Source organism: Hyposmocoma kahamanoa, unplaced genomic scaffold, assembly GCF_003589595.1.
Source record: "Hyposmocoma kahamanoa isolate Upper Pololo Valley unplaced genomic scaffold, ASM358959v1 296, whole genome shotgun sequence".
Classification (NCBI taxonomy): domain Eukaryota; kingdom Metazoa; phylum Arthropoda; class Insecta; order Lepidoptera; family Cosmopterigidae; genus Hyposmocoma; species Hyposmocoma kahamanoa.
The window spans coordinates 1,903,095-1,925,718 of NW_020653780.1; the positions used below are offsets into that span (position 1 = coordinate 1,903,095).

Consider the following 22,624-nt stretch of genomic DNA (forward strand, 5'->3'; position numbering starts at 1 on the left):
TAATCTTCGGTTTTGAACGCGTGTCGTAATATTTCTTAAGGCAAGAGGAGTGTGTTTCACGCCTTATTTTAAAGAAATATTATCTTTATCTAATTCTGTTTACAAATTAAGCCGCACATTTTTTTCTTATGGGAATGAAATGTACCGTAAAAGTAATTTAGGACGGTCATGATTGTAATAATGCAATAATCACGTTCTTAGCTCAAATAGTTAAGGAAATAACTAAAGCACGAGTTTGCGTCATGTAAGAAATTCATCAGGAGCATTCAAGAGTGAAATTATGAATATATCTACTCCAATGCGTTTTGCGTATGAGTTTAAATAGAAATATGTCTACAAGACGTAAATAAATCATAACTCTTTATATACATACACTTTTACTTACGTTTTATGAAGCTTTGTCTTTATTGTCTTGTTAATATGGTTGACATTTATTGAATTTTTTCGCATAACACCGTTACGACCTATCTACGACATATCTAGAATCTCTGCTTGCTATATGACCTTGGCGATGTTTTTGTTTCATCCACTACAATTTTTGTTTTTCAAAATTCTTACCATGTCCTTCGGAAAGACGTCGTGTAAGAGACGACTCTTGGGTGAATTAACAAACGATAATGGTCTTCCTCCTGAAGTATTTTCCTATTATCGAAAGCGTTAAGAATGATTTTTCAACACCATCATGAAGTTGATGGATATGGGTCTCTAATGCTACGTTTCCATCCTGAAGCTGAAGGGAATCCAAAGCACGCTTCTATACAGCACAAATATTCTTTATTGCACACAAAGAATAAACATATAACAAAAAACAAAACAAAAGATAGGTACTTCCCTCGATCTTATTGCTAGATAACAATCTCTTCCAGACCTTCTCTAGGTTAGATGATATTCACTAAATACGGAGTTAATACACATGTTATGCTTACACGAAATTAAATTAACTAAAATTCACAAATAAAATAAACAATGAAAATAAAATAACAAAAATAAAACAGATTTTGTTATGTTACCTAGTGACGGGACGAACAAGTCGGTACGCCTTGAGGTAAGCGATTGCGCATAGCAGTTGCAGTGCCACTCAGAGCTTTAAATCGCAAAGATCTGAGGGGCACTGCCACTGCGTCTGCCACTCTGAGATATAACTTGACTAATGACTAGTCCCATGTGCCTGTAATTAACATAATAGCCACGGAGGAAAGCTCGTTTTCCATGAAGTATTATTGCTTCGGCATCGAGATACCTTTGAGGTTCCTACCTTTTACCTATATTTCATAAACCATCTCGCATTCTACATCGCATATCACGTTTTCTCGTACCCTTATTGTGTCCTAAATGTTAGATAAATGTCAAAAAGAGATGCATTATATTTTACTGGGTTTAAGTCTTTTGCATGCAATTGTTTGTGTTCGTACGTTCGTGTTATTGTCGTAATTGAGATCACGAATCCTCGACCGAGATCCCAGTAGTAGCGCTGTTTTAGAATTATATGTACGTATTATACGTACGTACACGTATTTGAGTAGTTAATTAAAATTTTTTGCGTGCACATAAATTTGTTTGGTTATGTTGAGAGCTAATTATCCGATCTGTTATTTTGTATTGTTATTTAAATTTAATGAACTGTCAGTGTTCAGAAACTAAACATCCAATCAGCCATCATACTGTGGTACAGAAACTTGTAATTAATGATTAATCACGAAAGTCTTAAAATCTATAATAACATTTGTCTATTCTACGTCGTTGAAAACCAAATGCAAAGATCCGACAATAAGCACATAGAAGAATTCGTGAGGTCCGTTGGTTCGTTCAGCGGCTTAGTTCTCATAGCGTCTGGCATGGCTTGCTAGAAGACGTCGGTCGGTTCGAATCCGGCTTGATCGAAGGATGTTTTTCTAAGTCTTAGATCTTTGTGTTAATAATTATGACAAATTAGTGGAGTAATTTCACAAAAAATAATTGACTATCAATTCAATACAAATTTAATTGTTGTCTATTGTTTTATAAATTTAGTACCTACCTATTGAATTTAGAAGTGACCAATAATAAATTTTGCCTGCATATTTTCACGTATACATAAAACTCAAGAGACGTGCAAGCATGTACAAGCCCATCCTTTTTACCCGAAGCAGCTAAGAAAATAACATAAATAAAATGTATACACCGAGCTTCTGTTTCCACAAACTCGGGTACTACTATAATATGCTATGGCTATGGTTTTGGTCATTGAACTCGTGACAAAACGTGATCGGACAAAGCAAACGAAATTTTGTACATAATAAATATCGTATGCAATAAACAAAAAACTTAATAAATTTTTTATTTGATGGTTAATATTTTTTGCAAACAATTTGTCGCCAGGTAACTAGTGGTTGTAATCAGTTCATCAATCTTAACGCTTGGAGTTTGGTTCGTTCTTATTGCAAGAGGGCATTATTAGCATCGATGCAATCGCCTATGTATATCCCAGCCCCCGTAGTATGGTTACGCATGATAGTCGCGTCGCGCGCGATAAAATTGAAACAAGCGCGCGCTATTGGCTGTCTCAATCGTATAATAATCATAATATGATAATCATAATAGCGCGTGCTTATTTCAATTTTATCGCGCGCGTTGCGACTATCATGCGTAGACATGCTACGAAGGCTGGTGTAGCGATGCAATCGCGCGTTTATATTGATGCAGTCGCGGGCTTGCATCGCGTTTGCATTGCTGTTTAAAATCGTGCACGTATGTAAAGGTAGACGATTAGCGACTGCATCGCTGCTAAATATCGTCGTGCGTAATCGCTCTTAATCTTTAGTGTCAAGCTTGACGTACCACTGACTTTGCACATTCAGGATTACTTACATCAAGCTGACCACTTTCGACCGTTCTTATCGTAAACAGCACATAGGAAATAAATCTTGTATCAAGTTTGAAGTATTCTTGATCCTGTACTGTTAACTATACATAAACATTAGTTACGTGGTCGCCATGGATGCTCGATGGCAGTCGCTACCGATTTAACACTTTACCATTATGTCATATACCTGCTAGGGGAATAATGGAACATTTACTTTAGACGTTGTTATTTATCTTGGATAATTAATAAGTTTGTCTTGGATTTCCCGAGCTATTGTTTTTTGTTCTTATAAGTAGATAATGGAGAAATTATACTATTGATTTGATTACTGAAAGGTTTTTTAATAAAATGCAAGTGTGCTAAAATGTAAAATGTAAGGTCAAATGACCTCCATCACTCACCTGATGGAAAGTGACGATGAGGTCGACGATGGAGTTTGCACACCTAAGTAATGCCTATTTACTCTCGCCTTGAAAAGACCCAAGTTATAACGTTCAGGGAACAAGTCTGCAGGCACAGAATTCCACTCCATAGCCGTTCGCTTTATAAATGTAGAAACGTAACGCTTCGTGCGAATCTTTGGAATATCCACAAATAGGGGTGGAACCCAAGCCTACGTCTAGTCCCCCGGTGATGGAAAGGGGAAGGCGGAATTAAATCGTATAATTCCATCACACACTCTCCCATGATATATCCTGCAACATGCCGATAAGTAGGCAATTTTCCGGCGGTGTTCAAGGGTTTGCAGCTCCGCCTCCACTAATTCCGAGTCACCTATAAGCCTTTTGGCACGGTTGTCAATGTTGCGTGGCCAGTTGGTATGTAGCAGAGCCATCCCAAAGGTACTCCATGCACGACCGGACTTGTGCTTGGTACAACTGAAGCAATTGAAGATGGGCTACACTTGATTTTTATATTACGTAAAGGCGGTATCTCACAGTCCATTATTTTGGTTAATTACTAATAAGAAAGGATGCGGTCGGTGTGGCTATCGGTGGTCATCAGTCGTGCGAGGAAATCTGTAAAATCACGGGCTGTGTGTGGCCACCTTTAGAAGTTGCACATTCAGCTGTCGACCTTTTTACTAATCCAAATGCTTGTTAAACAACTTGACAGATAACTACCATTAAAGATACATACCATTAAATATATAATAGATCACGACTATTAAAGATACAAGGTGTCTGCCTATTTTAATGTGTAAGTCGGTAATTACTTATTGCGCTAATTACTTCGGAGAAATGAAATCGTAACGAGATTAGGTAAGCACGATTTTGTTAATGATAGCTAAAGTTCAATTTTGTTTTAACGCCTCTGTGGCCGAACGGTTGCCATGCTGGTCTGCACGCAAAGGTCCCGGGTTCGATTCCCGGGCCGGGAAAAATATTAGTATGGCCTACATTTATTTTTCTCATGAGTTTGGGTGTAATTTGTGCGCGGTTCCCTAGTGCGCGGCTATGAGTGTATGCGTTATTATTATATCATTATTATAAGAATCGTTAAAATGAGATCAGAAAGTGCTAATTTCATAGTCGTTCAACATATCTATGGCCGTATTATATTATAACTTATCTAATACTATTAGAATTTAATGTTCACCAAGCTTCTTTTTCAAACCATCAGACCATAAAAGCGTTTAAGAGATGTGCGACGCATAATCGTTAGTCGCTCTACATTCCATCTTGACGTGAAATAGTTTGATTTACATCGAATGTTCGCGATCAAAAACCTTACCATGCATTCCTGTTAATTCCATCTAACGCCTCAAAAGGCATGAAAGCTATTTCTTTGAGTTTATGGATAATTCTATTGACACGGTAGCAATAAATTTTGCTATTTGTGGAATCCACATGTTTTTCAATCTGTTACTAGGTTTTACTCAATGGCTTTGGCTTGACAGTTATTTGTTGACATTAATTATACATATTTTATGAGAGAAATCGGCCCTAATAAATCTTCTTGTTTGGATTGAAACTGAGGTACAGTAACCGAGATAACTCTTTGTCAATAGTCAAGTAGTTGCCGTTATGATTGCCCTTTTGTGGATTAGGTGCAATAGCAAACATAAAATTACAAAATATAAAAGAAAATATATAACTAAATATGTTTACAAAGAGCAATTTCTAGATTTTTCTTAATCGTTCTTAGCAGGGAACCGGCCCAAGGAATAAGCAGTTTAATAATCTTTATTTTAATTTGGCTGGCTGGCTGTCAAATGGTTTTAATTTTATTGTATATCATGACACTTACTTCTATGATTTACATTCATTTTTTGTGAAATTACTACCATTAGTTTGTTAAAATTTATTGATACAAAGAAAAGTTCCTTGGATCTGACAAGACACGAACCTGCGCCTGTATGCCAAACTAGAGCTGGCAAGCAAGCAGCTCTACCAACTAAGATACACATCGAGGCAGCGGATTTTATGAATTTCTTTACTTATTCTTTTTGTTCTTGGGGTTCCACTCCTATCGGAGATTGGACAACACCATAGCAAGCCTGACTTTAGAGCTTAAACCGCAAGAAATCAGCTTGAAACATTTTAAGTTTGCCTACTTGGTTTAATTTTATGTAGCTAGCTCCTCCTTTTTATGCTTGAGAGACCTTATTTATACTATAAACTGTTTTAAGAAGGAGTCAATGATATAATTATAACTTTTTTTTTTAAAAAAAAAAGGAAACCGACCTCAAAAATTTGTGGAATTACATGTGATTGCCAAGTTTTACCGAAATCGGTTGACGCAAAGTGAATAAAATCCAATAAACCGGATTCATTCCCTAATTATCCAATTTTGCAGGTGAAATATTTTTTCAAATTAGAATGGGACCAAAAAAAAATAGAATAATTGAAATGTTTACAAATATTGGAGTAATCTTGTAACATGGAAAAAAAATCATAATTAAAAATACAGCCCGATTGAAGTCGCTTAAAAGAAATGAAGACATTTGTGGTAGAATATGACAAAGGAATATCAACGTTTCTTCTTGCTCGTAATAAAAGATCTTGAATGTTAAAACTAATATCTTACCTCCATTGTTTACAGATACAAAAATATCTGATCGACTATGAAGCCAAACCACAAACGACATTAAGGTGAGTCCAGAATGTAAATTTGTTATGCAAACAAACATGTTTCTAACCATAAGAACATAATGGGACCATTTAATCGTCAATCTATATGGAAGAATGCTCAGTTAATAAAGCAAAGGGCGTTGCTGCTTTTGAGATTGCCCCACATCCTACGCTTCTTTGTCAGAATAAAGACTTAAAATGACATTTATAGTGCTAATAATCTCAGTACAGAGTTCTAAAAAAATCGACCTCAAAAGTCATTCATCCTCTACTTTGCCACCCGTAGAAGCGGAATATTTTCTATAAATTTAAATAGGACCACCACTGAGGTATCCTCTTTCCAACAAAAGAAGAATCATCAAAATTTGTTCATAAAAGCCGGAGTCATCGCGTAACATACATACAAAAAAAAACTAACTGTCGAATTGAGAACCTTCTCCTTTTTTTAAGTTGTTTAAAAAGGTCTGAAAAAATACCAAATAAATTGTATTGCACTATACTTTTTAAGTTTCTATTTAAAAAAAAAATAGAAACGTACAAATATATAATCTCAGTACAGAATTCTAAAAAAACCGACCTCAAAAGTAGGTACGTGGAATTACATCTATTTGCCAAGTTTTATTGAAATCGGTTACCGGTAAGTGCGCGAACCGGATTTAACCCCTAGTTTGCCCCCCTTAGAGGTGGAATATTTTCTTCAAATTTAAAGTGACTAATATGGAGTTACTTTCTTTCCAACAAAAAAATAAAGCATCAAAATAGGTTCACAAATTCGGCCGGAGTTATCGCGTAACAAACATACAAAAAAAATACAGTCGAATTTAGAACCTCCTCCTTTTTTAAGTCGGTTAAAAGCACAATCATTACCACTATTCGGACACACGAAAGTATTTGAAATATCAATTACAAGCATTGACTTACAAATAAATACAAGATACATTTTTAGGTAGTAACTGACATACAAAAAAAAATTCGTATTGAAAGCACTGTCCAGCCTTGGCAGAAAATCCTGTAATTATTTGATTACGATACTCTATTAAATTCGAATATTTATTACTGGGGAATGCCATAGGTCATAAAAATAATTATAACTAATTACTGTGTAGTATAAGTATGTACTTAAGAGAAGTTATTTATTTTGAAAATGAAGCCAATAATTTTGTAGTCCTATAATGACAATATCCCCCTGTCTTTAACAAGTTATTTGGAGTCTTCGCAGTATGTCTTCTTGTTCTATTCATCTTTATCCACCCAACTGCCAACTTAAAACAAAACAAGAAAATAGTCATTTCGCCATGGCCATGGGACCTGTAAAGAGGCCGTAACGTTTATTTATTTGAAGAAAAAAAAAAGAAATGTACGCGATTTAAATTTCCTAAACAGTTACAATATGTAGCTATCGCGAAAACCTAAGAATTAGATTAAAATAAAAATCGAAAACAAGTATATGTAAGGAAAATTGCTAATATAAATATGAAACTAACACGTGTATAATTATTTGGTAGAGTAAGGGACGTATTTCTTACGTAATAAATAAATAAATAAGTAGCAGTAGAACTCCTTGTGAAAAAAATCGTCCAGGGAAGCAGGTATACTTCGTTTCAATTCATTTCAAACAAAAAGTAAACAAACAACACTGACCTGACCATAGACGGTTGAGTGAAGGCCAATTGTAATGCAAACTAAAAATCGATTAATTAATTGAATGAATCGATTTGTTTAATTGAGTCATACTAGCGGTTTTCCTTACATAAATAGTAAAAATATAACATAACCTATAAAAGCACATATTTAAAATTTCCGAAATCTTAATTTTAAATCCTTCAAATATTTACACTTACATGTAATAGACACTCGTTCGATAGCGATTGAAATTTTCGATTTACCAATCGATTACAAAAACTTTAATTGAATGAACGGAATGTTTTTTTTTCGTGCAGCACTATGCAACCATAGACAAGTCATAGAAGTATACATGAAAAATAACCTCACTTTTGGACTACTATTTTTCAGATACGATGTTACGATGTCATTCAAATGAATATTGTTGGAAAAGGTGATGAGATATCAAGTCGAAATCTTCGAAATAAACGTGAAAGTGTTATTTATTCGATTTATTAAGTGATTGCTATAGAATTTTAACCAAACAGGTTTGTTTACTTTTTCTATACTGTCATCTATTTGTCCCGACCCGACTCGCGCCCGACCAACACCCGCTGCTCTCTGTGTGTTTCACGCTTTAGGGTGCTGGTGTAATTATAGACATAAGGGACTTGACAACTTATGTCTCAGGGTGAATGGCGCCGTGGCAATGCCCCCCAGATAATTGCGATTGAAAGCTCTTAAGTGGCACTGCGACTCCTATGGACAGACGTGTCATTTATCACCAGGCGCACGACTTGTTAAATCCGGTTTGAACTGAAATCTTAACCTATATACAACGTTCTGATAAAAATATATGAACCTTCAGGATTCATAAAAACAGTGATAGGTTTATAGTAGGGCTGGGTGTAGCAAAATGCGACTTACACCAATCGTAAGTTACAATCGTGCGATTGGAATGCAAAATCGTGCTTATGTCGCAAATCGCAATACTCGCTCTGTTACGAAATGCGATGATCGTGGTATTGTAAAACGCATTTTACAGAGCTATTTATATGATGCACTCGTGTTGTAAGGTGTAAATCACGGTTTATGTTCGGTGGAACACCTTGTGTGGTTCCTATGTGATTCAAATTTGACGTAAGGCGTCTTTTGTGCACATAATTAAGAGCCTAGTATGTATATACGACATTCCGAGCGACAAATACAAATTTAGGCGTTACTTTGTGGAAATCCAAGTTAATCCTATATAATAAAGTAAGTTATCCGCGAATCCAGTGAATTTTTAACTGTGTAAAATAGTTGAGCTTTTGTTGAATTTTTATTCATGCAGTTTTAAGTATATTTACTTAATTCAAAATATATAATAAGACGGCTTGTACTGACACACAAATTCGCATTATAATGAAAGGCGCACGGCAAGACACGAATGCACCGACATTATGCGAATGTGTGCGTCCGTACACGACACGCGGCGGGCGCGCACACATACAAGACACGCTGTTACGTTTGTATGGAGTTATCATACTTGTTTTACTACACTTTGGTATCCTTATCAATTGCTATGCATTACATACTTTATTATATATAATTTTTATGATATCACGAAAGTAGTGCGCCTGGCATAGGGCTTTCAATTTCGCTGCGTTTCAGAGTCCCGGGAAAAAGTCGAGATTCGGTGCGGTATGGAAAATCCTGAGAAAAACGAGACTTTCGAGACTATTTCAAAAGTAGGTTTCCATATTTAGGCAGTCAAAGCTTGATATTTTATTTAAATTGTTTATTGACACAAATGATTAAAAAGCAAAATTTATTTGTCAAAATTTTTGTTTTCGTTTTTATAGTGGACACGTAAGAAACAAACAAAGAGCGTTTAGTACATTTACTTACAAGTCAATGGTTTAATATTATAGTTTCATATAGAGAGAATTTGTTTTTTTTTACTATCGTTCTTCAATCTAAAAATTACTGTTAATAGATTTCTTAATACGGTTTAATGGACTTAAGTGTCAAAAGTCGCCATATTCCAGAGACTGAAAATTCTCGAAAAAAGTCTCTAGTCTCGAAAATGCAAAAAAAGCCGAGTCTTATCAGAAATACCTAGCCTTGGTGGCAGCACTTCCATGGAGGAGCTGTACTACTTCTTCAATAATAATTATTAACCTGAAAATACGAGTACAATGTCTGAATATAATCGTATTTTCAGATGAATGTAAAGATAAACTTTTTCAATTTTGTATTAACGATAGTTTACTCAAATTACTGGTTCGTTATTGGCTTTGTATGTAAACCAATGATCTCATTCCTAAACTTATAGTTATTACCCTATTGAATGTGAGTAATATTATCTGTAAAAATATTCTACCCAAGGCGTAATCTATATTTATCTCAATTATCGCATCTAAATGACTGTAACGGTTTCAAAAGAATGGATTAAAATTTGTGTTTTATAACAAAGTTATTTATTTGAATGTATTATAGGGAATAAATACCATCTGATATATTGTTATAATGTCGACGAAATGCGTTGAAAAAGAACCTGTTTAAATTCTATTCATGTCTAGATTACATTGACGGTATTCGATGTATTTTGTTTTTGTAAGAGTCAAAGGCTGACATACTTTGAGCGTTTACGTACGGCGATTTTTTGTAGCGATACAAACGTGCGTTTGTGATGCGCGATTACATCGCGACACTAGCGATTTATTGACGCTTGCAAAGATGTTTTCACATATTGAATCATTAAATGCGGCTGTATCGGAGTAAACACGCTGTTGAATTACGCTTACGCATGTTTGAATCAAAGCAGACACGTGTGTGCATCACGTCAAACTGTCGCAGGCGGCTGAATATCCAATACCATAAAAAAGTGTCGCGACTGTATAACGCGTGCATTGTTACTGTATCGCGTTTGTACTTACTTACTTCGCTGGCTCAGCGACCCGAACTGGATCTTGACCTCTGACACTAAGATGCACCACTTTTCTGTCTTCTGTACCCTTGTTGCCAATCGGCTATTTGAAGCTTACACAGGTCTTTGTCGACTTGGTCGATCCAGCGTTATCTAGGACGTCCATCTGGCCTTCAACCAGTCGGTTGTCCCAGATATGCTCTCTTGACTGCACGAACCTCACCCTTCCATCATCATCCAGAATGAGGAAAAATTTAGCTAACATCATGGGAGAGACCAAATCAGCCCAACTTCGCTGCCTTAGCCATGTCGAGAGGATGGGTGAGTATCGCGTTTGTGTCGAAACTATATCACTTTTGTATCGCGGGCGTATCACTGCAGCTGCGACTGTATCGCGATCGTATCACAGCTTAAGACCCGCGTGTGTGTAAAGGTAGACGATTAGCGTCTGTACAGCTGCTGCATCGCGACTGAACTGCAGACGCACTGCTAAAAGTTGTCGTGTGTAATTGCTCTTAGATTCTCGTCGTTTCGAAATTTCTACGACACATTCAAGAACATTTCTGTTAAAGTCATTTACTAACAATTACCAGCGTTAGTATTTTAGGGTTCAAATTTAATTTGTCTGCCTGTATTACCAAAACACGTGAGAATTGACGTGTTTATTGTACAAATTGTCTGCACCAGGTGCGAAGCACTTGTACAGGGTCAAGACCACGTCAAGTTTGACACTTAATACTTAAATGCAACTCTATGCCGCTTACGATAAGAACGGTCCAAAGTACAAAGTGTCAAGCTTGACGTGCTCTTGACTGTATAATATCTAAACCAGAGGTTTCCAAATGTTTCGTCTTGTAGAACACTTGTATATTTTTTCTATTTTGGGTAGACTCTCTGAGTTTTTATATAGACTTTTTTATACAAATTCACAAGCCTCAAATGTGCTTTTGACAGCTGACACAGTGCTACTCACTTTGATAAGTTTAACTGTATAGTGAGAAACTTAAAAAAATATATATGTAATAATAATAATTTTTCTACATTTATCTTGCAGAATAGCTTGTTGGTTGTTAAATGTATAGGTACATTTATGTCCATTACAAGAAAGTCTTATGTAAGCACATGGTTAGTATTTATGTAATGTGGATTATACCAATTATGGAAAGCCGAAGAATTGACTAAATGGGCTCCACTATCATAAAAGCTCATTAATGTTGCATGCACCCCCTATTTTTTTTCGATCCCTTAGTGGAATCATAGATCCAAATGCATATCGTTAATATAATCTATCGCCTTTTCAAGTTTTGTTTTAATGTCGATGAATTCAAGTCCCGTTTTAGTCGTAAAGCCTATATTTATGAAATGTTATATTTTATTATCTGTAAAACTTAACTAAGTCTTACTGCTGATCGCAGGTCTTCTTCAGGAGAGCTTAGGGTTCGTTAAGGATTTCATGTTTCTTTCAATATTTTTTGTTGTTTTATTTACTCGTTAAGATACTCTAACTAGACACTTATTTGCGAGAAAAAACTTAAACATAAGTCTTATTAGTGCACCTGTTTCCCTTCATCACAGGATCACAAAATGCAAAGTTTACGATTTTGTTTAGTACCGTATGCACGTAACCGCCTTGGGTAATCACAATTAGCTGAAAGATAGACGTCTATTGGATTTATGACCTACGTACAGAACGTTAACGATATTTTTATAACTGTCGTTAACCGACGTATTTGTGCTATAGAAAGGTTTTTGTCAGGATACTGCGTAAGATAAGCCCGGAGCTCTCATAATCATTGGGGCAAATGTGAAATTTTGACCATTTTTTCATTGTACTGCTGCCGTCCAATAAATACTTAAAGTTCTAGCTGATTTTCTTACACCACCCGATGAATTGGCATGTAGTATCTAATTTCAATATCTTTATGGATTTATGCAGATGTATGCACACGGACGTATTGATTCTAATTTGTTTCAGTGACACTTGATATTTATCATTCATAAATCAGTTTTAGAGTACGATGGCCATAGCTTTTCTACTGTACACTCAACTACACGTCAAACAAAATTTTTTTAAATCCCAATTTTGAACGATATGTGTACGTAAATGGTAATGGTAACTGGCCAAGAAGTCCATCCGGTTTTTGTCACTAGATAATTTTAGACAAAAAAAAAAAGTTTTTGTTATGTTATATTGTTTATAAAATAATATTTTAGCGCCTACTTTAAGAACGGGCGGGGAAGAAACGCCCAGAAATGGTGAATCGTAAGGATGTCGTATTCCTTAATAATGCTAAACCACACGCATTTTTGCGTCTATCTATATTAAAAACATTATAATTTATTTGAAGACGGCAAGGGAATCATCAACTCTTAGCGACGCGGAATCTCATAAAGCTGCATCAAACATATGTGTTATTTAAACTAATAAAATTTATGTCCTTTAATAAGAACGAAAAAGACGATGCGCATTTCGCTCTTTGAAGGTTGCTTTGAAGTGACCGTCAGTCGATGCAAAATAGGGTTACATTACTTGAAAGAATGAAAACTTATTTTGATTTAAACAATTATTTTGATATTGTATTGGGATTGTTACTGTATAACTAAAGGATTGTGACATAATTGTGACTTGTACTTATTCCGTCAAAAACATTTTTTGTATTAAGTTCATGTTATTTCAAATTATTTTCATAGCGGCTGTGATATTAGCCGCTATGAAAATAATAAATTTAATACCTACTAATTTTTTTTTTGTTTTTGTGAAAGCATTTTTGTGTTTACAAAACATTTTATTAAAAAATAGGTTTGAATTTCATTTATCATATGTAACCTAAATCGGGGGCATAAAGACGACGAATTTTTCATGGACATCTTTTTCTGTTCATTCTAACGCTTGTGCATTCTTTCTCTTGAGTTCCTCAAGTACAGAGATATTTTAGCGGCAGGCTGCCCACGGTATCCTTAACATGTTGCTTCAGCACCCAGAATGTCTAAATTTATATTTTGTTTCTATTCGTGAACTTTATAGTACATACCTAAAGTACCTTGCTTTCGTAAGTTACCAATATTAACACCAAGAAGAAGATAGCTATTACATAAAGTAAATAGTATAAAAACACAGAACATCATACTTTGTTCTTATTAGAGGTTATGTTAAGCATAGCAAGAAGATTCAAAATTACTAAAATTGCTATTATTTCCGTTCATAATAGCAAACAAATCAAATAGTCATCTAAAACTCATATATACCAGTCAGAAACCAAATTTATCAAAATAAACACAATTTTGGTGTAATTGACATTTACTGGTTAACATTACGTAATCTTTCACGATTATAAAAGTGAAGGTGCACGTGAACGTGTTAAAATAAAAAAAGCCGCCACATTAGTGTAGCCATCCATTATGTAGATTACGCCTACATTTTGTTTATTGTTTTAGATGATAAATATTTAAAGTTTATGAACATTGCGACGATATTTCGTTACCCTCTATTTTGTTGCAGAATTGTGCTATTTTTTTTTGTCTGTCAGCAACGATCTCAGTTTTGTAATTTTTTGCTAGCTGTTAACAAAAATGAATTTTCCATCGCATCACATCACGAGTAACGTTTGAGATTTGTAACACTGCAACGATATTACGTAACCATCCATTTTGTTACCGAATTATGTTGTAATTTTTTGTAATCATTGATTTTAGTTTGTTATTTGCTGGTTTTCATTTATTGTCGTACAGGAGTAGGTATAAAAAAAAACGCTTGAGGTTTTTTATATTGCAACGATATTTCATGACCATCTATTTTGTTATAGAATGATGGTGTGATTTTTTGCAATAAATATCGAAGTTATTATTTCATAAATGTACCCTTCAGAAATGTACCTTTCAGCGCGAATAAGCATTGGATTTAGGAGTGGCTGCTGGACGTACAGATGTATGACGTCAGTGTATTGTTTTCCCAAATATAGTGTATTTGCATTTGTATTTAGATTAAGTAGCGATGAAATAAAATTTAAATTGTCTATCATTTTACGCGCCGTTTACTTTGTTCATATACTTTGGTACCATTAAATGTCGTATATCTTTAAATACAATTAAATAAATTAGATATTGAACGAGCTATGTATTTATACGGTCTTATTCGTTCGCGTTTTGAAATCGATCGTTTCAAAGACCTTTTACGGTCGTAAATGAACCATTAGTACCTAGACCAAATTATAATTGTTAACTTCTTATTTATTATTGGTTTAAATAACCTCATAACTCGTCATCTGTTATTGAACCAAATTACTTTTATTCAACAATAGAGAGTAACACGTTATTTCAATTTCCATTTCAATATAATTAAATCGAATACTGATGCGGGTTTTATTCGCTGATTTATTTTGTGAAAACTTTTTCGAATAACCTCTGTTTTTAGCAACTTATGTTACAAAATATTGACAAATCGTATTTGCTTTTAAGTTATAAAATATCCCTTATTACAAAGCCTGAAAGGAAATTTATTTTTCAAAACCTTTATTCAATTGGAAGTAGTCAACGTTTATCAGGTACGCGCTTATCTATTACTATATATGTGAGGACATTTGCCATTTATATTAGCATTAGAAATCCTTATACAAATTACTTTATTAACCTTTGTCATTACCATAATTTTGCTCTTTTCTTATAAATTAGTCGAGAGTAGATTTTGCATTTTCAACTCTATTACTAACACAAACGTTCCAGCTAAAAAGCCAGCTTCATTGACTACCAAATGGACTAGACCACACGTACAACTGCACGTTACACTCAAATCGCATTAAGTAAATCTTTCGCAGAAACACAAACCTTTACAGCTAATAAGGTATTTTACAATAGTGCCTAATGCAATAGCGAAATACGTATAAATATATACGGGAGTCTTTTATGGTTGCGATTGTAAATCTCGGTAACCGTAAATCAGTAATTTTAAGTACTCGTCGACGAAATGTACAACTGGAGTTCTCGCTTAATTGGACACATTGACTTCACCGCTTGTACTCGGTAAGAAATATAGGGTTAAATAACGTACCCTGTAGAACGCCCTGAGACGTGTTGTATGTACTGTGACGAATTCATATATCAATTAACTTCATTGTATATATAAAATTATTTTAAATGAAAAGCTGTTGTTTTGTTTTTATATAACTCCCGCGACTTATAATATGCACGTTGTGGTTTTAATTTTTAACATTAACGTTATTTTTAAACATACCAGTAATATTGATTTTTTTAATAATGCGCAAAAAATTGAACAACCACCCGTATCCCGTATGTTTCCACCGCGCGGCGTCAGGTTTTCACTGAGTAACGGTACGAGCTCTGTCCTCGTTCTCGAAGTGATAACGCCTCGTGGATACTTGATTGGAATAGGGAGCAAAGGGAATTTATAATTGAACCGACAACTTTCATAATGCTTAGAATCAATTTTACCATGCTACTACATAGGATTTGTAACAAAGATTTTATTGAATGAATAACCACTAGATGGCTAAACCGATGAAACGTGTCGATTTTTATTATATTAAGCGACGGGACGAACAAGTTGTGTGCCTAGGTGATAAGCGACACCTAGTCTGTCCATGCCAGTTGTAGTGCCTACTCAGAGCTTAAAATAACAAATACCTGAGGGGCACTGCTTCGGCAGCGCCTGTCTTGTACCTATAATTTCACTAGTACCCTTACCTTTTAAACCGGAATGCAGTAACGCTCACATCTAGGTGGCAGTACTTTCCTGGACGAACTCTTTCACATGGAGCTCCACTGCTACAAAGTACACGTAATGTAATACACATAGATATTACATGTTTATTCGGTCGAGCCATCGCATTGTCCTATAGAAGAAAGAGTATTGCTTATTCGAGAATCATTAATAATGTTACACGTGACTTAAATGTTAACAACTTTTTCATATTGTTTTTAAATGGTTACCTTTTCGCAAATTGCCACTATTTGGTGATGCTATCATCATTTTTTGAAATGTCCACTCTGGCTAATGACCCCGCTAAAGTAGTTTGGCATTCTTTACTAGTTGCGTTAGCCTATAAATTCTTTTGCAGTTTTGAAATCATTTTAACCTGCGTATTATACTAATCCACTTTAAAATTTTATAACTTTTTTATGGATGAAAATAAGGCATTATTACAATATGAATAGGACGCTTTAAAAAGGCGCCTACTTTCCCAGTTTTTGCTGATATCTTAAAAACTTATTGGTTTACGCAAGCGAAACCTTGAAAACTTTTTACGGTCTTGCAAATTTGTTTTCCGATAGTTTATTTGTGTTTTTTTTTTAAGTTTGACTACGGTACCGCTATAATTTGATCTTTCAATACCGTTAGTGTGCCGACCCATTGGTTTTAAACATTTAATTATTCTCACCTTTCGAGTATTTTGTTTTATGCTTTAATTTTGATAATGTTTATTGTGTGTAATGGCTTTATCTATTTAACTTATCTTTCTATTTATCTTACTATCTGATACAATGGTGAATGTTTTATTTTATAAATCGTTTTATAAGCTTTTGTAAATTTGTTGCGCTTGGATTTGTGAAGACCATTACAAAAATTAACAAAAGTACGTTATTGGCGTAAAGTTAAATTTTTGATAACAATTAAGGTTACATAAACGTTAAAGCAACACCTTTGTTGTTTAAAAAATATTTCAAAGGCCTTTGAATTTCACCTTTTTATCCGACTATTGCAGAGTCAAAAAAGTAGTGAAGTTTTGATATAGTTACATAATATTATTAAGATTTAACTATGTTAACTTTTAACTGGTTTATTTTAAGCTGTTTTTTAAATTATGTTACACAAATGAAGACACACACACACATTATCGTGATAAAATAATTGCATTTACAGGTACTTTCACCATTTATTTTATGGACTTAGTAAAAACAGGATTTATCGAGTTCTTAGGTTTTCGCGATTGTTATACACAGGAAATGAAACTATTTTTCTATTTGAAGGATTTAAATGGCGTATATTTATATTTTTTTCAAACAAACCCACGTTTCGGATCCTTTACGCCATATACGCGATTTAAATACGCGTATACGCGATTTAAATTCGGAAAAATAGTTTCGTTTCGACTTGGAAATTTAATAATAATAAAATTTGTTATAATAATTATTATCACAAAGTAGTTCACATAATTACAGTGAAATATCTTCTTTTATTGAACAAGGCTGTGTAATGGAACACAATTCTAGGTATTTTTGGAGTACTAGCAACACATTGTCTACTTATAAATGAACTATGTTCAAAGTTTTTAAGGCATCTGTACTAAAGTTCTTTTTTTTAAAAAAAAACATTTTTTATTTCAGGAGATTGTTGTATTCGATATGTAATTTTTCAACTACATCTAATAGGAAGTTTGATGTTCAGTATCAGACAAACGAAACTTGTTTTCGCTTATTGAAAGCAGTAATAAAACACCATGTCCTAATTCATCACGGCACAGACACTCGCTTTTGTTTAACTTCTTAATGCAGCCTGTCAGGTCAAGAAGAAAGTTTGTTTTGTAATTAATATCACGTAAATTTTAAAATACTTGTCCAGCGACCGGTCCACCGGTCCGTCCTCGATTCGGTGCGAACCGTTCGTTACAACTACGAACGAGTTCGACACCCGGTTTTGGCGCGACTACACGCGTTCTCTTTCTCTATTCTCAAATTTATTTTTCAAAATTTATTGTTTGTATACCATAGTTTTGTCAGCCTGTTATTTTAAAGTGATGTTAATCGCTAAAAGTGATCGATTATTGAAACGTGATCGTGATGTTATGTGATATAAATAATTAGTTCTTGTGGTTTTTACCTTTTTGTGTGCAGGTATTGTATTTTGTTTAATCGCTTTGCGTGTACAGTTACTAGTGATGTTGTCGTAAAACAAAAGGTAATTTACGGCTTCATTGTATTTGAATTTTAAGCTTCTATTAATCATGACGTTGAATGAAAATGCTGTCTCATGTCTAAGATTGTAATAATAATAATAACGCACACGCTCAACATAGCCCCGCACTAGGGAAACCCTGTATCGCGGGTGCCATGCACACACAGATAGACAACCACAAATTACACCCAAACTCACGAGAGAAATAATTGTAGGCCATACAAATATTTCTCCCGGCCCGGGCATCGAACCCAAGACCTCTGCGTTTGTGATTTGAAGTTAACGATTCTTACATGTTTAAGATTTTAAAGATAGTTATTGTGTGTCATTATCTGATTGACGAGGCTGAACAAATGAAATCATGAACTAAGAGCTTCATTTTTGCTCTTATTGTTGTTTGACATCGCGAATATCTCTATCAAGCTGCATAGATCGGAGTCGTCCGATACCGAGTGAATTCCGATTGAGTCGATTCTCGATAAGCTATACGTAAACGATCTGAGTACCGTTCGCGACTATCGTTAAATTATCGCTCACGTTTCGCTACTGAAGTACCGAAGTACAGACGCCCTAGTATTACGGTATTTCGAGCGTTGTTTTAAGGAAGGTCGCTCATTACACAGTAACGTGGAAACATTCTATGGTAACAAACTGTTTTGACGGTACATTCTAAAAAAAAACAATACTATTGCATTGCGTGGGAATTGCGTAAACGAATGGTATCCAATTAAGTTCTAATTGAATGACCAATGAACATTTGTACTTATTCACAAAAATGACTTCGTAATTGGCTCGAAGGTTTGATAATTGGAATTTATTATAATGATGTAACTTTTGGCTGATTTGGTTCCAGAGATCTTTAGATCAATAGTGTGCATAGCACCCAAACTCAAGATGCTTATGATAGGTCCCACTAAAAATTTAAATTTTGCCTCGACCTATAATAACTGTTCAAAGTTGAAAGAGTAAGTGTGCTGTTGACGAGCAATTAATATTTAAATACAGCTCTATGTCGCTGATTAGAGTGGTCGAAAATTCAAAGTGCAGAGCTGAGCATGCCTATGACTGTACTTATTCAACTAGCTTTTAGCAACCGTTTGCTTTTGCTGCCGTCAAATTTGCTAAGACAGTCAAGTCATTACTACAAATTGGATTGCGTTGCTTGGTTACACAATGATGCACATTTTTTTAGCATTTCTTTGCCATTGAGTAATGTACCATAACTCAACCGCGACACTTCGTGGTCTCCGTGTTCCCTCTTAATGATGTTTATGAAATAGCGTCAAACAAAACAGTAATTTTAGTAATAGGTAACTATTATGTAAAGGCTTGCTTCCTGTTGTTGTTTGTTTTTTCTTTCTTAAAGTGTTTTAGATATTAAGGTGTAAGAGTTTCCGTCAAAAAATGTCTAATATTAGAGAAGGACTTCTGAATTTTAATTAGGATTGTTGTGAAATGCCTGAAAAGGTATTTACTATTCGGTTAGTCCTTAGATTGTCTGGCACAGTTTGTGACTTACATAATCCGTAATTCCGTGTACGCTAAAATATTCTTTAGTCTTAAACAAATATGTGAAGTCAACCAATTTTCATGATTAGCCAATTTTCCGTACGCGTCGGTGTAAGTTGTGGTTTCCTGTTATCACAAATAACAATGTTTGGCTTTTCCTTTGTGGGCGTGATCGCTAAAATTGGTCAGTGCAAACCGACCGTTACTTATTGAGTTAACAGCAGTGTTCTGTATTTTATTATTGTTATTATTCTTCAAGTTCCCGTTGGATGCTTTTGTATTGGAGAAGATAGGATGCCTGTGGGTTGGCAATTGCTTATACGATGAAAGGTAGATGAAGCGTAACATTGCAGTTCATATCTGAAGATCGACGCTGCGGGAAGGTGTAAGACGGGCTTTTAAGTACACTTATGTATTATTATAATAAAGCGTACGTGTTAACATTGAGAAACGGTCTTATGATATTCGTACTTGTTATACCTGGCTAAAATTACTTTTATTGGACGAAGAATTCTACTTTGTAGAAGTAATAATTTAAAATAAATGGTAATTTCATTTTTAACAGACTTTAAAAAAAGGAGGAGGTTATACGGTCGGCTGTATGTATGTTTCCGATTTCTCCGTCAACTGTGGACCGATTTTGAAAGTTCTTTTTTTGTTTGAAAGGTTGCACTCTCGTGGTGGTCCTATTGTCACCAAGTCAAAATCTGATGAGGGGATCCCATGTAAATCGAGGAAAATCCTCAAATTTTATAGGCATGTCAGCGGTCTCAACGATTTCTCCGTCAATTGTGTACCGATATTGGAACTTCCTTTTTTTGTTTGAAAGGGTATACTCTCGAGGTTGTCTCTGGTGCCGATGCTGTTCCTCGTGCGATTCGTTCCAGCTATCACAAATAATAAAAAAATATTTTCCGCAAATAAAAGTCGACTTTTCACTTGACACAATGCATGTAATCACCAAATCACCGTCACCATGACAACACGAAAAAAGTATAAAATGTACAAAGGGAGTTCGTAACAGTCCCAACGTCACCAATAAGTTATAATCTGATGAGGGAATCCCATGAAAATCGAAAAAAGCCTATAAGCAAACTTTTGAGGTCGGTTTTTTTTTCAATTAAATAGTTACAATTATTATTGTTGACATATTATTACAATTGTTTTTGTTTTCTTATCATTTTTATTTTCATCATATTAATTATTGTTTTTACTTCTTTTTCTTCGAACAATCACACCAAACACTTGAGATCAAATTAGGAAATTTCATGTACTAAGAGTACCAGAGCAACCTCATTACCTCCATGGCATTAAGACAGAATTCAGCAAATGACGGTTGGCAGACGTTATCTACTATTAAACTATATCTTATTAAAAACTATCGAAAATCGAGTTTCAAATCTATCACTACTCCAGCCACATGGCTTGACGAATTAAGATGTATGGCCAATAGTGGTAATAAGTATCTAACATATTAACGCAGCGTTAGGGAGACCAATGTCCACCAGTAGACTGAGAAATTCTAGAGATGATGAGAACCTTATACGAAATATCACAATAAAGTCATGGCTGCCGTATACCCTTACACACCATCAAAATTGCCATATGTTCTAATATAGTGTGTAATTTATCGATTCACGTGTCCTATAAATAGCAAATACTTTAAATCTTTGTACTAAAGTCCGTTTACGAACTCAATGTATTTCTAAGAAGGTAATTCTCTTAATTATTTCCGTTCAATAGCAAAATCTAGACCAGCCTTACTCAAGCCGCGGCCCGCCAAGCTTTATGGCCGTCTGAGATTCGCCTTATTAGGAAGGTTTTTTTTACTATGGATTTTTAAGTTTTTAAAATCTTAACGCTCACTCTCCCCGGCTCACGCGCTTGCTCGTTCCTGGCCACGCAATGACATCACAATGTTTTCAACTTTTAAAACTTTTTTGTTATATAACAAAAAAATAAAACACAGTCAATATTGATTGTGTTTTATTTTTTTTTTGTATGGGGAGTAAATGTGAAACCAGGTCCCCACTAATGTAAAAAAAGGTCATCACCTCACATAAAAATCTTGCGGCATAGCAAACATGTGTATGTGGCCCGAAGGAAAAAAAGGTTGAGTATAGCTGATCTAGACTAATTATTCAGAACTTGCAACGGATTTCAAATAAATTGCAGTTAATTTTTCTCCAACTCCGCCATAGTATCGTTTCAACCAATAAAAAATAAGCTACAACTTTTTTATCCAATTACGTAAGACGCAGTCAATTGTTTTTCAATTCATTGGCCAAATTGAATTGTCTGCGTTGCAGACAATTCAATCTGGCCATATTGGGCAATTTAAGTCTGATTAAATTTTTTTTTTTTTTTTCCGGTTTAGCTAAGTAAACGACCCGTCACTTATATTTCCAACCAATCTATTCTCTATAGGACCTACCCATTACAAATAACAACACCTCTTCCGAGCATTGATTTAGACTTTCACGATTTTCACACATTATGTCGATATCGATCGAATAAAAAAAAACAAAAGACGATCCTAACAGGTCAAACTTTTTTATGTCAACCATTATTCTAGCTAGAGTGACACGCGTGAAAGAGCTGGGAGGAAGTATTATTTGATTTTAAATCGGGACTTTGTATTGTATAAAACATATTTTATTTACCTCCACGACGTTTCGGACGTGTTGCAAAGTCCCTTTATGATCCCTTAGAGACCACGGAGGTCTCGAAGGGACCATAAAGGGATAAATATGTTTTTTTCCCAACGATCATGTCCCGAT

The 22,624-nt window shown here is 34.7% G+C and overlaps 1 protein-coding gene across 5 annotated transcripts in view; it reads left to right on the top strand.

Moving 5' to 3' along the window:
- The window catches only part of LOC113229218 (cadherin-99C), a 194,312-nt gene that overhangs the window by 60,824 nt on the left and 110,864 nt on the right, over positions 1-22,624 (top strand). For 4 of the 5 annotated variants that reach the window (XM_026462742.1, XM_026462741.1, XM_026462744.1 and 1 more), the window contains exon 2: positions 5,888-5,937. The gene's annotated coding sequence lies outside the window, so the exon portion shown is untranslated. Of the gene's footprint in view, positions 1-5,887; positions 5,938-18,133; positions 18,275-22,624 lie in introns of those variants that run through there. The other variant, XM_026462743.1, reaches the window with a different exon arrangement.